This window comes from Pinus tabuliformis, chromosome 6 (assembly GCF_031772625.1).
Source record: "Pinus tabuliformis cultivar Carrire ecotype Pingquan chromosome 6, CPIR1, whole genome shotgun sequence".
In the NCBI taxonomy this organism is placed as follows: Eukaryota; Viridiplantae; Streptophyta; class Pinopsida; order Pinales; family Pinaceae; genus Pinus; species Pinus tabuliformis.
In genome coordinates this window covers 2099421687-2099433595 of record NC_142292.1, presented here as the reverse complement: position 1 = coordinate 2099433595, position 11909 = coordinate 2099421687, and positions in this window count along the sequence as shown.

Sequence of the window (11909 nt, the reverse complement as noted above, 5' to 3'; positions counted from 1 at the left end):
ATAGTCCAAATATTATTATGAGCTAATAATATTCGACTGTTCTATTTTTACCCTGGCAATCTAGAAATAGACTCCGCCCATATGTCTAAAAATAGAAGTCCATATATTTTTACCAACATGACCAATCATCCACAAATAGCATCCTGCAACTCATAGACCATGATCCATATGTCTAAAAATAAACATAGTCTAAAAATAGACTCTGCGCCAAAAATAGCCTGCGGGCCCACTTAGTGAAGGCGACTTCTTTTCACTAAGCTCCATCATCTTGTTGCATTCTCAACACTCCCTCTCAAAAAGATATAGATTATCAGCAACCCCTATCCTACCTCGGTGGTATTCGAATTTGCTCCTGGTGAGCGCCTTTGTCAAGATATTAGCATCTTGATCCTCCGTTGGAATGTATGAAAGTAACATGATTCTCCGCTGCACACAATCTTTGATATGATGGTACCTGATGTCAATGTGCTTAGATCTATCATGAAATACTGGATTAGCCGAGAGTTTAATGCAACTCTGGTTATCACAATAAATCACTGTAGGCTCCAAGCATGAACCGAACAACCCGACCAAGATCTTCCTCATCCATATATCCTCGCATGCAGCCAAACTTGCTGCCATATACTCAGCCTCTGCTGAACTGAGTGCCACGGATCTCTGCTTCCTGTTGTACCAAGGAACTGCTGTCGACCTGATCCAGGTGGATATTGCCACCTGCCAAGTCCACCTGGACCCCCACCATTGTTTCTCTCAGCATTTTCAGTTTCCTTAATTGTAGCACAACTTACTATTTTTAGCAGTTTTTCGGGTCCTGAACTTCTGGAGCCGTTTTGAGGCCCTAAACGACGTTTTTTGGGAAATCTGGGGGCAACATGGGTCCATCGACCGATGTTGCTCTTCCCAAAGTGGTAGTGCTCGGATAGATCTTTGTAACGAGCTATTGTACGCGTCAAACGGAGATTGTATTCCAAAGTTACGACCCCGGGAAGTTGATGTACCAATTTACCCAAACGGGGCCCACAGTTTGGGGTTTCATCTCCTAGGGTTAGGTTTTGGAATGTTAAGGGTTTTCCATTGTTTCTCAACAATAAATAGGCCTTCGATCCTCATTGTAACATAGTTCAGAGGCATGTAGCCACCACATCTCTTCTCAGAGATAAGCTACCATCACCCTAGCGGTTTATTTCCATTTCTGGTTGTAAGCATATTTCAGTATTTTCCATTAATGAAATGAAGTATTATTTCCGTTGCATCTTTGTGTATATGGTTATCTCTGTAATTTGTTGCATTTCTGTTTAAATCGGATCAGTGGTATCAGAGCGGTCTGCTTTTTCTCTGTTTTTCTTTGCATGTCCCCAACAAGGTCGGGATATAAGGAGTTAGGGCTTGAACTGGTTGAACCTTTGCAAGACCAGCCTCGCAAATCTCGACGGCCTTCCATGGCGGATGAGAAGAAAGACGAGGGTGCAGGAGATCCCATCAAAATCTTGCTCGAAGAAGCCCTCGAGCGACAACAGGACGCGATGATGGATAGCTTTGCCCAGATCCTTCAGCGGCTACCCAGAAGCGACGCATCGGCTTCCAGCAGCTACTCTGGAAACACCACGCCCTTTAAGGTACAAGTCAATTTTGAAATCCCCATATTCGAGGGTCAGATAGATGCAGATGCCGTAGATAAATGGTTAAATCTGCTAGAGGTTATTTTTTCTGTTCATGAATTTTCGAGTCGGGAAAATATTGTTTTCGCTCTTCTCAAAGCAGCCCCCCACGTCAAGGATTGGTGGGAAACCTACTGCGAGCATAAGGATGAAAGTACTGGCTCACTATTTTCAGTCGCACCCACCTGGAATTCATTCCGGGATGCCATCAAGGAGGAGTACTACCCTGTCGGAAGCTATGAGGATGAATACATAAAGTGGACCACACTGCAGCAGGGAAGGGACCGAGACGTGCAGGATTTCACCAATCTTTTCCATACCCTTCGCACAAAGTTGGGTATCAAGGATTCGGAGCAACATTTGATACTCAAATACCGTGGCTGCCTGCACAAGTACATCCAGGAAGAAATACAATTCCTGAACATCTCCTCGCTCGGTGCAGCATACCGATATGCCGTCAAGGTCGAGCAGAAGTTTAAACAAAAGAAGCGAGACTTTGGATATGCGAATCCAAAGCAGGGGAAAGGTGCCCCTAAACCACAGAACAAAGGACAAAGCCAAGGCAGGACAGCCCAAGACAACCCGCCGAAGCTGCAAGCAAAGAACAGTGCCGCGAAGCCGAAAAAGGACACTGGAAAATGGTGTGAGTTCCATAAGAGCTCCACTCACAACACAAGTGAGTGTCGGGCCAAGCAGTCACTAGTGGCTGAGCTAAAGGTTTCAGAATCAGATGCATGTTCCGACTCTGAGTCAGAACCCGATAAGGGGAATGAAAAAGGGAAGTAGATCATTGATGCGGATCCCAACGCCACTGTTGCTACCGCCAAGATCCAGAAAAATGAACCCGAAGATGCAGAGGAGGAGGAGCATCTCTTCCACTCCCAGATGTGGGTAAAGGGCTCCGCGATATAGTTCATTGTTGATAGCGGGAGTCAAAAGAACTTCATTTCTGCAGAGGTCGTGAAGCGGTTGGGCTTACCGACCACAGCACATCCACAACCATACACCATTGGGTGGCTTCACCAAGGACGAGATCTTCGTGTGAGCCAGCAGTGTCGCCTTCCATACAACATCAAGCCCTTCACGGATGAGGTATTGTGTGACATTGCTCCCCTTGAAGTTTGTGATGTATTATTAGGACAGCCATACTTGTGGAAGAGACATGCTGTGTATGAATCAAGGCCCCGTGCTGTTATTATTACTTTGGGAAATAAGTTGTACAGGATACCAGAGGTAGCACCACATACCGCCATCTCTTTGATTACTGCAAAACAATGCAGTAAGATCATTTCCAAAACCAGGAAATTTGTTTTCCTGATGATACGCCCTCAAGGAAAGAAGAAGACGGTGGCCGCGGCCTCCAGACAGGGTCCCTCTGCACGACAACTACATATGGACAAGGTTGTGGAGGAGTACGAGGACCCTGATACAGGACCCTGGGTTGGGAGTTCAACAAATCCATGCTCAACTACAGAATCTATGTTTGGAAATGCAAATCTTGAAGCAGGATAGGGCACCACGACCAGAGGCACGCGAGGAAGTATGGTGCATAAAATGCAAAGGCCAAGGTCATGACAAGGATCATTGTCTAGTGTTCGCGAACTACTTGGCAGGAGGAGAGCCAATGCCATTGAGACCGGAGGCGCAGGTAGGGCCGAGCGCGGCACCCGCTTTATGGTCTGCAATCTACAGATAGGAGGGAAACACATGATGGACGATTGTCATTTGCTGCAAAAATATACACAGACACCCCAACAATTGTTTTGTAATTTATGCAGGTCAGTAGGCCATGATGAGCGCACTTGTCTCAATTACGAGCTAATGATGGATCAGATCCCAACCTATAAAATGCAGGTCGAAATGCGAGCCCTCAACCTAGATGCGGGGATGGTGCGCACTGTATTTCAGGGGTGAGGTCGAGGACAAGGAGGAATGGGACTAGGAAGGGGCCGTAGACAGTTAATTTGTTACAATTGCGGAGGACCAAGGCACTGTGCCCACGACTGTACCAACCCAACAAGGATATCCTGTACGTATTTTGCTTGGTTTGATCATGAAACAATACACTATCCTACGTTGATCACAAAGATGCGCGAAAAAAGAGGTATTCCATCCTCCCCCGACTCAGAATATACAAATGATAAGGTCTGAACCACATAAAGAGGACCCGAATGTAAACATGATGCTCAAAAGTGGCGTGGCCATGGGAGAGGATAAGGAAAAGAAGCCAGAGGAAATTACATGGGTTCGCAAGGCTCCTACAAAGGAACCTGAGTTTGACGTAGAACGCGCAAATGAGACATTCAGGGAAGCTAAGAAGAGCTTCGTAGAGGCCTCCACTTTAGGCAGTAAGGATCAACCAGAGCCAGGAATGGATCCTTCAATGCTTACTACCTTTTTGGAGACATGCATGAAACTGTTGCGTGACAACAAGGTGGTTAAAGGACTACAGGAACTGATCACCAGGTGCGTGGGGTCAGGGGAACCGTGTGTCGTCCAGAAATTGGGGAAGCATGCATTGCGCACTGGAAGGGAGATGAGGTTGACTGCACAAATTGGTGAGTATGAAATGGATCAGGTAATCCTAGATTTGGGTTCGAACGTGAATGTATTACCGAAGTAAACATGGGAACATATGGGCAGGCCATTACAGTGGTCCCCTATTCAATTACAAATGGCGAACCAACAGAAGATTTTTCCCATGGGAAGGTTGCAAGGGGTAATAGTTGATATTGAAGGCGCAAGCACACAGACGGATTTTGAAGTAATAGAGATTGACGATGAGAACAATCCCTATCCCACATTGTTAGGAATAGACTGGGCCACCGATATGAACAGATTCATCAATCTGAAGAAGCGCAAAATGATCTTCAATAAAAATTCGCTACGCATAGTAGTCCCACTGGACCCACCCAAAGGAGCACGCTACACTGAACCAATGCATGACAATGAAAGCGACGATGATCTCGATTGTATTTACAAGATAACTGCACGAGACTAGGATTGGGTTAATCCGTCTACAGATGGGAGGATCTCGTGGGAGCCCGAAAGCTCCTGCACTTCGGATTTAGACGAAGAAATAGAACGTCTGCATAATCGGTTGCACGAAGTGACAACGCTGAATTGAAACATGATGATTAGATCACTACATTGCGTGAAAACAGAGGCACGAGAAGTGCCGACATATGATGGATTGACAGTGGTGGATGAATTCTTGACCAAATTTGAAAGTGCAGTACCAGAACAGCGGCAATTCGACGCATTGAAATGGGCACTGCACGCAACACCTGCACGATGGTGCGGTACACATCAAGGAAATTTTGAGGACTGGCATGGATGTAGAAGGATGATGTGCCTATGGTTTGGAAGCCCCCAGCTTCGAACGAGAGTCGGGTGGCAAGGATGGAGCAACTTGCGCGCCCACCTGTGTAGATGGGTACATACATTTGTTTTGCGGTCCACACAAGCACACGCCAAACTAAGGATCGAAAATCGGAATGGAACACAGCAGCAGGAAAGGTAATGCGCACCACTAATGTTCCACGTAGAAGCATTCAAGAAGGTATGCGGAATCCTAAACAGAGTTCACCAGGTGAGACGAACTGATTGGGACCTATGCATACCAACAATCCAATGGGCCTATAGGGCCATGTGCAAAAACCTGAGCATGGAAATGATTCTGAAGCTAAAGAGCAGAGTTGAGACCATAGTTTTGGAGGAAAGGAATCCTCACGCAATAGCTCCCACAGTTGGGAAAGTATGAGAGGACCAGGACGAAGGAGTTATGCAGTTGCGTGAGGACAAACATATGCAGATTCAGAAAGCCATTCGGTGAGGGAACCTTAAGCTTCACAAACTCGAAGAAGATCGAGTACGACTAAGGCAGAAAAGCATGTTAATGGACACGGAAATCAAAAAACTGGAAACCGAAATCGCGCAAGCATGTCATGTCGATAGAATGACAGGACAAGATATGGGCAACCATAACACTACATTAGAAGATTGTCACTGAGAATTTGTGGCTCTGCTACCATGGATGCGACCGCACCTTACCAAATAGAGTAACCAAGGGAGCACACCGCGTATGGAGGTATGCGCGGCAATGACTGTAGCAAGGGTAATTTAGGGGTACCTACAGAAAAGGCTAGAAGGGGAATTGAAGCCTTGCATAAGTGGTGTGACAACCTAACTATCCGTAGGAAGGACAGTCTCAGTGCTCCAAGCAGTTGAAAGAGAGCGCGGGACTATAAACGAGTCTGTATGGGAGCTGCATGATAAGGAGGTTGCACGCAGGATCAATATGTCATAGGGGTCGTGCCGATGCATAGGGGGCTGCGCTACCGCGCGGGTAGGACGGTAAGTGACCGTTGGTGTCACTGTTCATGAAAATATGTCCAATTTAAGACAACGAGGAGTGGGCGGCAGGAAATTAAGACACAAAGTCATAACTAGATTTGGGACGATCTGTCGCCAATCTAGCATTAATGGGCCGCATGAGGGGAGAATGGTCGAATTTGAATCCAAAAAGGCCTATAAATCACAGGTGGCTATCCAATGAACAACCCTTGGCGTTTTGAGAATTCAGTTGTTGTGCTATCAAGTGGGTATGGACCTTACAAATTTGGAGGCTTTGAGAGAAAGTTTAGTGTTTGAGACATTGCCAAAGGAAACGCAAGACTTCTTGAATAGAATGATGTCGACAATCAAGGAAGCCACGCAGAGCCCTACGCTGCCGATGGGGTATGCATCGGAAATTCCAAAATCACCTCAGACGTTGAGGCCCAAAACGGATCCACATGCAGCAGGACCAGTCCGCATGTCTCCTCGAAATCCACAGTTTGGTAAACTATCTATGGAAGACAAGGGCAAGACTGTTAATCTTGAGACAGATGATGAGGAGGAGGATCTCCAGGATTTCATAGAAGAGATCAAGGCGGATGAAGAAATGGAGGAAGACATTCAGCCAGTGCGCACTACAACAAAACTGCCCAAGTATGTCCCTCCACATAGAGGGAAAGCAAAAGTACCTAACGATTTGGATGTCGTTAAAAGCGCACTCCAAACCCCACTCTTCCCAGATGGAATTTTGTTAGAAGGTTCGGTTTTGGGTCGTGTGCCCACGATGAAATTTGAAGATTGGGACCTCACGGACAGTGAAAAGTTCCCACATTTGGAGACTAGCAAACTCATGAAACATAGCAAGGAGGGGTCAGTTACAGCGCTAGAACCACGGAAATGGTTGCGCGATGTGGAGGAGGTTGGGCTACTCCACCTACTATGGATTCCACACTTTCACCGGGCACCGTTCACAATCTTTGTAATCAAGCAACTTCTTTGCCTAGTGCACGATGGGTACTTGTGGCTGGAGGAGCCTATTCCCATCACGGTGGAGCTTATTCACAAGATTTCTTGGCTTCCCTATATGGGAAGGGACCCCACTTAAATAGCTAGAAAAAGCGGAGATTTGGCGCTCGCAGAGGCCATGAAGAAGAAATACAAGTTGGAAAAGAAGAAAAGAGGTTACGTCATTAGTAGCAATCAAGACAAAGGGGTGCACGTAGCCACCCAGCTGCTAGCAGGGAAGGTGATGTGAAAATGTTGCAGCAACGAGGTACCAGCGACGGTCATCGCACTGGTTGAACAATGAGCGGAGGGGTCCAATTCAACTGGGCCGAATTCTTTTGTGAGGAATTCCTAACCAACTACAAAGAAGCTCAGGAGTAGGGCAAGACCTTCCACTATGCATGGTTGCTCTTGTCTATCTTATTAGTGATAGGGGAATTGCTTGAGGACAGCCAGTTCCCTCCCCTTGAATAGGACTTGCCAGAGGCGGCAAAATATGCGTCGCTATGGGCACTGAAGAATGCCATGCGAATCTGCGAGACCAAGATCTTCTATGTGCTCATGGAGGCGAGCGTCTGGATGTCGAGCAACAAAAGGATCCGCGTAAGGATCTGGCGCAAACTTGGACCAAACTTCCTTTCATCGTGATTGATAATGTCATTTTCGCTGTGCTTGACTCATGGTCACATGAGTGGCACGCCCCGGATCTGGCGGTGCGCGATGAGACAGCGATACAAAAACAGAAGGATGCCACCAAGCTGCTAGCACAACAAAAGCGCAATGAGCAGTTGGCCGAGGAGGTAAGGGCTTCCCGCGAGGCAGTGAAGGCCACCACAGAGCAGACCAAGGCCGCTGAAAAAGCAGCAGTATCACCGGCAACAGGGGCCACCATGATGCAAGAGGAAAGAGGCCCGGACCATACCACAGGACAGGAGACAAAAGACACGGCGAAAGGCACAGACCCAAGTACGACATCTACACAACTAAAATGGTTGCGCTGTACGGAACAAACAGGGCCACGAAAGAAGACCAAGGCTTCCAAACTGGATAGTGAACCCATTACACTGATAGAGGGTGACCTATACGACATCAGAGACACAGTTCGTGAGGTCACTAGGGAAGTGCTTTAGGAAGCAATTACAGAGTAGCAAACTTTGTTGGGAGCCCTCAGGGCGCAGCTGCAGCAACTCCAGGTGTGACCCCCCAGGAAGGAATGGTATTCGTCTACAGTGCCGCAAGTACATCAATAATGGAGCAGTTGTTGTGGGCCAAAATGGCTAACACTATCGCACTGCCGGAAGGAGCACTGATAGCAGCCAGCACGGAGGACAGATCCGTGGTGGGCCAGATCAAGGGACTTGGCCTAAACTTGACTACCCTTCCGTGGGATATATTATACCGGCTACAAGGCGGAGCTACGGCAAAACTTCGCGCTAGGGAAGGACGCATCGTACAAATTCTCAACGAACAACAAATCAACATCGAGCAGCTTAGTCTACAATACGATGAAGCACTGGCACAGAATTAGCAGCTGGAATAGATAGTAGAGGAAGCATGTTGCCGTGCCCCGGAGCTAGAAATTGCGACAGACCTACCAGTAGGAGTGCGAATTCACAAATTGGCTAGTGGATTCCACGAGGCAAAGGAGGAAGCAACGAGGATACAGCTGGACCTCAACCTTCAGATTTCCAAACTACGATTAAAGGCACAGTCATCCACGCCCCCGAAGTTAGGGAACAACGTGCTGGTGCTATCCAAAAGGGGCTGGAAGAAATAGGACAAGTAGTGCAGGATTGTACTATAATGTTGGAAGAATCCCTCGCGGTCCTCACTTCCTTACAGGAGGACCCCACCATACAGCACCTAGAAACAGAAACGTGAAAGCTCCAAGTGAAATATGACAGTGTGCGCGGAACAGCGCAGACAGTTGTCCTGACTTAGTGGTTAGCAAAGTTACAACAAGCGAAGGCGTTGAAGGAATATGTGGATGTCGCGTGATAGAAAGAGGCAGTACTTAAAGCGCATGTCCAACCGTGGATTTATGAGGCCTTCCACAAGCTCGCATGAATGAAGGTGATGCATGCATGAAGACAGGGATTTGCCCCTGACAGCGAGCATTCGGCAAAAAGAGTAGAGCAAAACTAGCAAACGGCAGAGCAGTGCACTGCGGACCTTCGCACAACACAGGCACAGTTGGAGGGGCTCCATGCCAAGATCGCCGCACCAGCAGAGTGACTCGAGATGAGTCACGATGATTGTGTTTGGGGCCTGTTGGGCATGGGATCCCCCGCAGTGGGTTTTGGGGCTTAAAGCCCGAGTTTTGGTCAATTGTATTGTAAGACTCCGCGAAGCACGGGCGCGGAGCACGAAAGTCTAGGATGAGTCATAGGGTTGTCTGCCCTAAGAATTGTAAAATAATGTAAAGTTGTGTCAGCCTACCCATGGTCTGCGAACCATGGGAGTGTATAAATAAAGCGAGGCTCTAAGTGAAAAGATAGTTTTTTGGCAAGCAAGCAAGTAATAAATAGATGCGAAGGTATGGTTAGAGCATAGGGGGAAAGTTGAAGTGTATTGGGTCGTAGTAGTAGGAAGAGGCTTTGCAGCTGAGTGCACAGAGGCCTATTAGAGTCCGCAACTGAATGCATAGAGGCCTAGTAGAGTCCGCAGCTGAGTGCGCGGACCCCTGCAGCTGAGTGCGCAAGGCGGAGTCGAGTCTATAAGTAGGATTGTACTTGAAAAGGAATACTAATAAAGATAAGTTTGATTCAGAATATTGTGCATCTATGTTTCTATTTATCTTTATGCATTTATATTGTTTATGATTACGTGCACTTACCTGAATGTTGAATGAATTAATACGAATATTGGGTCCTCACAAGTTAATTTAAGAACTAATATAATAACACAGTAAGAATAGAGATCAGGGTAGTACTTTCTTCGTGCCCATATAGAGGTGCGCAGAGGTAGTGACACAGGTCGCGAAGGATAGACAGCTGCGTGGAGTAGCGCAAGCTCGGAGTTTCAGACTGTGAACCTCCAAAAACTTCATCAAGACATCCCTAGGGTGCGGAAACCTGGTTCCAGCACCCTCCCATACTACTTCAGGTGAGACCTCAGTCCGCACTCCGCAGAATGTTGCCCAAAGGGCCAGTAGTACTAGGATTTGCTTGGCTAAATCACTTCCGAACCTGGGTCAGGCCCCACTAAGCCAACACCACTAGTTTCTCCTTTTCCTTCTCTTAAGTTACAAGGTTTTCCCTCTTGTAGAGGATCAGAATGTAAACTTGTTGTACCTTGAAGACTCTGTTCTGATCCTCCTACTTGGCTTTGAATCTCAACGTAAGTTGCAGATGGGGAGCCTGTTGCTTGAGGGATAACAGTAGAACTTTTTCCAGGTATAGTCTGGAATCCTACTGATGCTTGAGACTCTGCTCTTCTTACGATTTTGTCTATAAAAGTTGTTCTCCCAAGGTTCATCGATCCTTTGGCTTTTGTGGGTTTTGGTGGAGGATTCTGCTCTTTTTCTATTATTCTATTCCTAGTCATTCATAAAAACAAATTCCCGTTTAACCTCTAAGATTTTACTGAAAAACGAGTTGGTAAGCAAGCACTTTACTTGCTAGGTACGCAGGTTATTACCTTCCCTTTTTAAAACCCAATTCTTTTGCAGCAAAAATAAAAACAGTCACTTGAAACACTCTCCCCGGCAACGACGCCAAAATTCTAGTGCACTAAGATGTCTTTTTACAAGCAATCTCAATTCCTACATTAGTTTTCAACCCGAGGTAAGTCTTTTTATCTCAAGAGTGTCAGCACAGTATATGCAGTGAATCTAGAGGTTATCTAATGATGAATCGTTGCAATCACTAATAACTAATTCTTCAATTCAATCCACACAATTCTGGAAAGAACTAACTATGGAAGAAATACTCTTAACACACTCTACAATTCTATTCAACTTGTTTTGAAATCAAATGAAACTGAATGCAAATAAGAATCACACTTGGGAATGTTCAAATAGACTTAAGGCTAACTCACTCAATCAAGGAAGGGAACTATAATTATTGAACAACATTGTTGATCTATAGTAATCCAAATTAAACAACAATCTCAATTGAACAACAAACAGTAATTGAACGACAAATGGTAATTGAACAGCAAGCACGCATACAACAATAAAGGATTTCTGAATAGAAAATGATCTATATTGCAACTTGTGGAAATTAATTATAATTATCTCTAGGATCTATGATACCATCACTCAAAATGAACAACAATATACTATTGGCACTAATTCACTCATTCCAATCAAAGCATTTCTTAATGATCACATGGCTTCACTCTGAATCTAATTGAACAACAATATGAATCAATATCACAAATCTTGACGATAACTGGAATAATCAATGACTGAACATTAATCAAGTAGCAAAGACTAAATATAAAGATTATAACACAAGGAAGCAGTAGAACTTCTCGTGACCGGGCCCAGAGTCTCTAGAAGCCTCCACTAAATAAGAACTCATAATGAAAATATGTATCAAACGCATCCTTTCTTCATTAATGCAAGTAACAACTTACAACGTCACTGAGATAACAGTGTTATGTGTCTTCAAAATAATAATTACATATTATCAAAGTCTGAGCCTCTCCATTTGCCTTTCGGCCCTATATATAACATAAAAGAGTAACTAGATAAAAGTGAATCCTCAGGGTCAGGGGATCCTGAGGATTTCATAATACATAATTTGATTGTGTCATAAAATAGCATCGTTCAGGTTGATCTCCCGCTGCTTTGTCTGCCAAAGATGCTGTAGTTTCCCTTTTACGGCCTCGTGCTGCTCTATCAACTAAACGCCTTTTTCCCAGTCTGCATCTTCTACACACAAGGATAGTAAAAAATAAGTT